This window comes from Pocillopora damicornis, chromosome 2 (assembly GCF_964200805.1).
Source record: "Pocillopora damicornis chromosome 2, jaPocDami1.2, whole genome shotgun sequence".
In the NCBI taxonomy this organism is placed as follows: Eukaryota; Metazoa; Cnidaria; class Anthozoa; order Scleractinia; family Pocilloporidae; genus Pocillopora; species Pocillopora damicornis.
In genome coordinates, this window is record NC_142671.1 from 31854957 (window position 1) to 31863877 (window position 8921).

Sequence of the window (8921 nt, forward strand, 5' to 3'; positions counted from 1 at the left end):
TGGCAGCTTATCAAATGATGTTTTACTTCGTCATTGCATTCAGACAGTCGTACCAAACCACTTAAGCCACACGATGAACCAAAGTTTTTTCCATCTTTGCTATTCAAAAAGCAGTCCTGAGACATAATGAACGTCTCGCTTGTGAACGACTTCTTCCTGTACTTGCAATTGTTTCCAAAGCGATACAAGTTCGGGAGATCTAAAGGAACTCATTATAACTTTGTATATTCGATACGATTTCAATTTCCGCGTCAAAGGAGAAGCGTACTGTAATTCGTGAGTGGTCAGTGGTTACGCTCGTGAGGTAAAGAATGGGTTTGTGACTTTCTCATTCAATTGAATCACTCGCGTCACTCTTATAAAATGGTTGAACGGAATACAGACTTCGAGCAGTCTCTTATTTTTCTTAAAGATAGTGAGGTCACGCGTATCCTGTGAGCATGGTGAATCCGAGAGACGCGAGACTCGTATCTCGCGTCTTCGCCGCTCCACGCTCTCAGACTTGGGCAAAGATAAGACACGTTATTTCCGGTGCGATACAAGAGGTTCAATGGTTATCTCGATTATCTAAACACATTTATTTACGTGGTAAAGATTTGCTTTTAAATCTATGAACTGATGCTAGTCCTATTTGGAACAAAGTGTATTTGAAATAAAAAAGAATACTAAGTAAAACAAAAGTTGTCTGCAACACGAAGTATGCCTTCACATTAAGACTGAGAATCCTAATGTTTATCGAATGTTCCCAAAAACCTTCTGATAATCTGCCCGCATCCACCCCTCACCCCGCTCCTCGCCACTGAACCGTACTGTTTTCACTCAGCAGCTGGTCAGCGGTCACGTTTACGAGGTAAACAAACCGATCGATTCTTGATCGCCGTTCTTGTCGATCGGAAAATCAAAATACCAGCGTGATATTGCCGCGAAGATGAAGCAGTTATGTTATTTGATTCGTACTTCACATTCGAGTCGAAGCTTGGGTGGCACAGGTTATTTCTTGCGGTGGAATCGACGAGGGGAATTCAGAAAGTTGTAGTGTTTGTATTGTTGGAATAAATGGTCGCATGGGGATGGTAAGTTTAACAAACAATTTCAAATTTTGCTGCTTGAATTGAAAGAAAAGTTCATTTGAATTGCTTTCTTATATATTTCTGACGGTTTAAGATTAACCTGCTTGATTTATATCGGTTACGCTTCATGTTGACAAGTCCCTCAAAATGGCGGCCAAACTTGGAGATTGCCAAAAATTAGGTAAGTTCACGGAGTTATAAAGTTCTCGTAAAGGTCGGGCCGCAAAGTTTTTTTCTTTAGTTATCTTTTCTATGGCACCTACTTCCTAGCTATGTTAGTTGGATCAGTTAAGAACGCCTCACTTTTTCAAAAATTTACCTTGAATTTGATCGGTTTTGGCGTGTTTGATTTAGGCGAACCGATAAGGTGTCATTCAAGTCTTCCTGTTTCCTTGATTGACACGTGATGTATACGAAAGTCCCCTCGATAGATAAGATAGAGTTAATATACATGGCTGTGGTATTTGTTTTTTGCTGAGTTCCGTAGTTTTTTGTAAATTGTCTTCTAAAGTTGTATGAAATTAAAATCTTGAAAAGTGTCACAACAAGCCTTCGCTTGAGTGAAATTTAAGTTCCGTAAAACTCTGAAAAATAAAGAGATCCGATCAAACTGATTGTGGTTTTAGTATAGGTACATGAATGTCTTACAACACACGAGAAACGAGCGAAATCCGTGTCTCAAGCAAAATCGACCGGACCGCTCTTACAGAGACACTCTCTTAACATTGTTATGCTGTTTAGGTATGACAGTCTATCCCTGACCAAAATTAGGTCTATATTTCTCCAATCCCCAGCTTGCTCTCTTACTGTCAATGCCAAACGGCGATCCTTATCTGTGAGTGATGTTGATGATCCAAAGAGAGTTTAAAATAATTGGAACACTCTTAGATGGAACTTGTCCGCCTTTGTTATCGGTGTTGTCATCCACTTTAGACCACTAATAGCAGGACTGCCGTTGGGGGTGAGAAACCTCGTACGTGTGACTTTAAATAAAGATATAAATTTGAATTCTAAATGGTTAACGCTCTCTCCATGTAATTTCAAATACTTGAAGCTGAAACACGATATTAATCTCGATTTCCAACGCATACTAAAATGCTGAAAATTCCTGTTTCGCATTGTTATTGTGGAGCTCAAGGGCCCACACCTCGTCTCGTTGAAAGAAGAATATGATCACGTGGCTCTTTAGCCACGTGCTCGCGGCGTGCTTCTCACTGAATTTAAGCGCAGTTGGCTGGGGTTGCTATTTGGATGTGTGACCACTCATAATATCCCGTGTTATTTACTCTTTTATTCGATATCAATTCTTCACTTTGAAGACGTAGCATTAAATTTATCATTTCCAAGGTGAAACCAGAGTGATTTGTGATAACGACCAACGCATTCCAGCGTTAAGAACTACGCCAAACTAACATGTATCACGTGACTTTTTGTATCAATCATTCAAGTACGAGAGATGCAGATTTAAATGTGGTAATAGAATGCCTGAAAAAATGCAGATATTTGACGATCGAAGCAAGGCCATACACACGGAGATCTGCAGAATACTCTGAGATTGTTATCTAGCAGACAGCATGAACAATGCGCTTGAATAATTTGTACAAAATGTCTTCGGGTCACGCTACAGAAGTTTTGCAAGGAAATGTTCGATGGTGGTAAGTGACAACGACAACACTATTTCAGTTTTATTTCCGGAAGAAGAAGAAGATTTCCGGAATTAATAGAAGACCAGTTTTTAAATTTGATAGAGCTAGTGATATTTCCTTTCAAGAGAGAGGGCATAGGTATAGTTGAGAAAACCTTGCCACAGACGCATCCAAGACAAAAATATGGCAGTGCCCCAAGATTCTTTTGATTTTTTCAGAGATAAATGATAAATTACAAAGAGGAATTTGAGTTAATAATGTAGCTTTCTGGCAAGGGGAGATATTTGACCTTGAAAATTTAAAAACCCAGTCATTTATTTGCCTCTGTTGATTAACAAGCCGTCTGATACTTGTGTCGTGCATTAATTAAACTTGTAACAATATGTATGGCAACCCTCAGAGTAATCGGTTATATACCATTGCGGTGAGAGCTTCATACCCTGGTGAAAGTCAAGAAAAACTGGGGGGAGGGATGGTCTTGTATCTTAGTTGAATATCCTTGATTGACATCAGAAATTCTTCAATATCGTCAGCAGATATTGTAAGGGAAAAGGCAGAATCTTTCAAAAGTTTTTTCAGCTGTTCGGTGACTTAAGGCTTATAGCTATAGTTCTTTGACGTTGTCCATAACGCATAGCTTTACAGATGATTCTGTGTTGACATGAGAGAGTCCCTGCCTCGGCCCTGCAATTTTGGGGTTCTCGAACCGTCTCTCAAGGGCAAATGCTTCCTCTTTGTACACATTGCTCTTTTACAATTTAAAAAAACTCACTTCGATCGGCTGTATAAATGGCAAAGCAAAGTTCAAGAAAGCAATCTACCGAAAATGAAAACTTCCTTGAATGGCTCAAGGAATAATTAATGAACTGTCTCTGTTCCTCGTATGTACCCCGGAATCCCTAATATCCAAGGAATATGCATTACTTTTATTTACTCGTTGTTTATCGCTATCAGCATCCGATATGTTTCCATTACTATGTGTGCTTCCTTGTTAGTGATAACGTAGCGATTGAAACATCCACTTGAACATCATAAACAAACGCTATAAAATGAGTTTGTGTACAATTTATTAATAGAGTGAGTTTTGATTAAGTTTGACTTAAATATGGTTTTTAAAAGAGTGTTAATAGACTCGACAGTGGGCACGCTGCCGCAACAGACAACAGTGGCACGCTGGCCGATTTGAACACGTACGCTGGTTCAGGGAGTCTCGCTCGACTCGACTATAGCACTGTGCGGATTCGAGCACGCCGGTTCAGTTTTGAGCGAACGAAGAATAAAATAACAAAGATTAAAAAAAAACACTCAATTTAACTGTGCACAACTGAGTGGTCACAACAAAGAAAAACAAACTGCTCTACTCGACAATGGCTCACCGGGTGAAATACTAACAACAGCGGCCGATAAGAACACGTATATTGCACCAGTTTTTTCAAAGATTACGATTTCCATTTGGTTCAGTCGCTGGATACATCTTTGATCGAAATAAGTGCCTTGTCTTTGAATTACTGGCTTCCTAAGTTTGTGCAAGAGGTATCCAAAACCTTCTTCCGAAAATGTTTTGTTACTTCTTATTAGGGAGGTTGTTAGTAAAGGTTGGTTGTTGGCGTCTTTGTTGTAAGCATTCATATACGTGTTATTGATATTAAAAATAAAAAATGAGTTCACTAGAGTTTGATGCTTTATCAAACTTGAGGGTTTGATATTATATGCAACTCATGGATAGTGCGTCATTCCAGTGTTTCACCTGGGTTTCAAACCACATGCACGTGACGAAATTGGCGTGTATTGGTTGGATGATCACCTTATGAATAATTGATAAGTTTGAGAAAGTATTATGAGGTCACCACTTGTCCGTTAACATAAAAAATACTGTTTTTACAACCAGAAATATGATGATAAAGTTAAAAACCAACAAAACTAGGTTTATAAACGTAATGTTGATTACAGGTACTTATCATCTTCCTTTGAAGATCCTGAAATACATCACAGAAGAGTTAAGGAAATACTGTTCAATCTTGTATGATTCTTTAAAGGATTAGTTCATGCATAGCGTGCGTATATCGGGTTATGAATGTACATGGTAAGTTTGGAGAGCACGATAGAACCGTAAGAGTCGCTTGAGGCGCACCCGAGAGCAACTCTAGCTTCACAAGTGCTCTCCAAACTTTCAAAGTGCATCTATAACTCGATATACGCACTGCTAAAAGCATGAGCCAATTCTTTTATAACATAGCAGACAGAAATTGTGGTCGAAGAAAAAGTTTTATTATTATTGTGTCGGCCTAACCAGGTAATTACGATCTATGACTAAACGGCGAGTCAAACACGACCAAGACGCATTTGGATACTCATAGAATTGGAAATTTGGTGATAAGAAGCTTAAAACGAAGGAATTTATTGTGAGCGAGAAGTTCGAGTCAAAACATTTACTATTGCTAGAACGCGCACATTACAGAAATTTTTGCAGACAAGGACAAAGTTGAAACTGTTTGAAAGGAAAATTATTACTTGAAAATGGACAACTTGGAGATTTAAGAGCGGAGTTCGAGTATATCAAGAAAAAGATGGCGGATCAGAATAAATGCCAAAACCATATGGCGTCTGTGGTCTTGCCGGATGTGAGAGGTGTGCAATTTCTTAGTGATAGTTATGATACTATAGTCCAGTCCAAAACTACCATGGACGAACACTTCGGTAATTTTTGCTCTAAGATTGGATTTGTTAGCATCAAATATTGACGAGATAAGCAAAGCTGTCGTCGAAATGCTGCATTATAGCTATCAATACAACCTCAAGATTGTTGGCGTAACTCAAGTCAAAGAAGACGAACTTTCCCAAGATACCCCAAAATTGTTTAAAGCTAATTTACCTAAAATATATAGCCAATTTAATGATTCTTCCTAGGTATTTCTGAAATAAAATAAACTGGCATTAAGTGGCATAACATGGTAATGGCATAAAATGGCATAACATGGCATAACATGGCATTACTCGGCATAAAATGGTGTAACATAGGATAACATGGCATAACATGGTATAACATTGCATAAAATGGCGTAATATGGCATGACATAGCATAACATGGTTTAAATAGCTTAAAATGGCATAGCATGACATCATATGGCATAAAATGGCATAAAACTGGCATAACATGGCAGAAAATTGCATAACATAGCATAACATGGCATGAAATGGCATAACATGGCATAAGATGGCAGGAACTGGCATGAAATGGGACAACATGGCATAACCAGCCAAAAATGACATAAAATGGCATAACATCGTATAACATGGTCTTAAATGGCACAAATGGCCTAAAATGGAAGAACATTGCATAAAGTGGCATAAAATGGCATAACATGGCATAAGACGGCATAAAATGGCATAAAATGGGATAACATGGCATAAACTGGCATAAACTGGCATAAAAAGGGATAACATGACATAACATAGAATGGGATAACATGGTATAAAATGGCACAAAATGGCAAAACATGGCATAAAAAAAGCATAACATGGCATGATATGGCATAAAATGGCGTTTTGATTGTTTTTTAAGTGGTCACCCCACCATTCCCGGGGGTGACCGCTTAATAAAGTTTGGCTTTATTTCTAGATATAAAGATAGGGAATGCATCGCTCGCTTGTCAAACTCATTCCTCAATTTTTTTTTTTGGTATGCATTTCTTATATCCTCCTTCAGACTTTTCAACATCTATCTTGAAGAAATTTTAAACTTTCTGTTAGATAAATATATTGATAGACAGTTTACTTTTTTATAATAAAAAAACGTAGTCTGTAAGCTGAATTACGTAATTATTTACAATAATATATGGAGTGAGCGGAGTCCAATTTGGTCTGTTATCATATTAGTGAGTCCCATTTGTTAGTCCCGATGAAATGTTTCATAGTATGTTAGGCATCATTTGCTTGACGGGGCATTGAAATCATAAAAGAGTTCTTCATTTTGACCCGTAAACGTTCTTTCCCAAACATGTTTTGGAAAAGGTGGCACGCTCGAGTTCTGGATTCGAAGTAGGTTTGTTATTTTATTTACATAATTCAATCTGAACGCAAGGTAATGATTTAATAATTTATTGCCAACTCGAACTTAAACTCGAAGTCTAATTAGAACTCGGACTCGAATCCAAACTGGATGGTTCGAGATGTCTTACAGTCACATAGAGAGAGAGAGTTAAAAACTACGAATTTTGCCAACGCTTAACTACAGGAAGAATGAAATTAAATCAGTTTACGAGACTTGCGTCTGATGATTGCTCCAAATTCGAGGATGTGGAAGACTTGTATGAGACTCCGATTGACTCCTTAAAAATTTTAACTCGAGGCTTTTGGGCACGTGTTTGTCTGATGTGACTCCCAACAACTGAATGCTTCTGATTGAAATTACAGCTAAGCTACAAGAGAGACAATTTGGATTAAATTACAATGTGTATCGATTAGCCTGCAATCGATCAAAATATTTCAACATTTAGGTAAACAAAGGGGATAACGTTCGTGTTGCATAATCTGGTGACGTGAAAACAACTGCAATCATTTGATAAGATGCCTCGATTGATCGTAAACACCAGACATTTAGTAAATTCGGAGTTAGTTCTACCTCGGCGATTGTTGAATTTGTTGCTTATAGCTTCCACGACTCCTTATCTTCCTATTCAGTCTTCCTTTGACGCAGTGCAGGAAGGCGTACTTTCAAGACCTCTTACAAGAATTTATGATTAGTATCAAACAATACCGTACTTCTCACTGTTACACGTGCAAACCACAGTAGCAGAATTTTATAGACCTGAATCCTTAACCTAAATTCGTTTAGGCGGTTGTCTGCGGCTGTTACATTTGGCGATCAATAACACCGTAATTATTCGAGAACGCCTTTATATCGCGGCAGTTTGTTGAAATTTCACTCAACGTCAGTTCCATCTATGAGGTGTTGTCACACATCCTGATGATATGGCTAAAACTACGAAGTCGACTCCATTAACTTTTCTTTTCCAATTAATTCCTCACGAGCTAGTCCAAAAACTACTTTATAGCTGATACAGTGATGCCATTTGCCATATAAACAATAGCCTCTATTTGGCGTGAAAACACGAAAGGATATTTTTCCGCAGATATCCTCTGTGCTGAGGCGCAAAAAGTTTTGCGAAAGCGAAGCTCGAGCAAATGTATGAGCTTTGAGGAAGAGATCATGTCGAAAGCCAAATATACAAGCATATTTTCGCGAAAAAAAATCCTTTTTGAGCGCTGACGGCTGAATTTTTGGCCCTTTGACGAGTGACGGTTAAACTCCATTGAGACCCTCTGAATAGAATTAAAAAAAAAAAAAGGGTAATTAGAAAAAATGCAAGTTTTTTTGGATTACGATTGCTTCAGATTCAGCCTGGGACCAATGCCACAGCAATAAGGAAAGCCAGTACCGAAAAAATGACACCGTGTTCGTTCTGACGAAGGGCTAACGCTTGACACGTCAGCTTTAAAACTCTTTACGGTGGCCAATTTACGTTATCAACTCAGTTGATTATCCTAAATTGCCATGTAGTTTCCAAAGGACTACCTCTTGTATAAGGCGAGTATGGAAATACAATCTCTCCGATAATTTTCTTTCGGGTAAGGCCACAATATTGTAGGGAAATATCCCTCCATTACTTACCTATTTATGTCCCAGTTAAGTAATCGTTTGTGTCATCATACGAGGAGGAGGATTGAAGTGCTGAACATCAGTCATGTGCCATGTGGCCTATTAGCAAAACAGTTTTTTGGTGTTAATATTATTATGGACTTATTCCTGGTAGCGTCTGCTTTTTCATCCCCTCCTACCAAAGAAAGTGGGAAGAGGATGGTCAGATTACAATAAACCTTCCATCCTCTTGAAATAGTATTGTATAGCGAAGTATCTCAGTTCAGAATAGGTTAATACAACGATGAATGCAAAATTCTTCTCGCAGATACAGTGGTAGGAAAAGTGCACTCAGGTACCGGAGGCACCGCCTTTGTTTGTGACTTGTGGATGTTGAAGAACATGTCATCCTATATATGATAAACAACATCGGATCTTTTTCTAAATGGATATTTGTTTACGAAAGTAAAAGTATATCTTTCATCTAAAACATTCTTGAAGGTTTTTCTCAATTTTGGGGAACCTCTTTTTAAAGATCAGATCTTTGGTACGTTTCTGAATTCTATT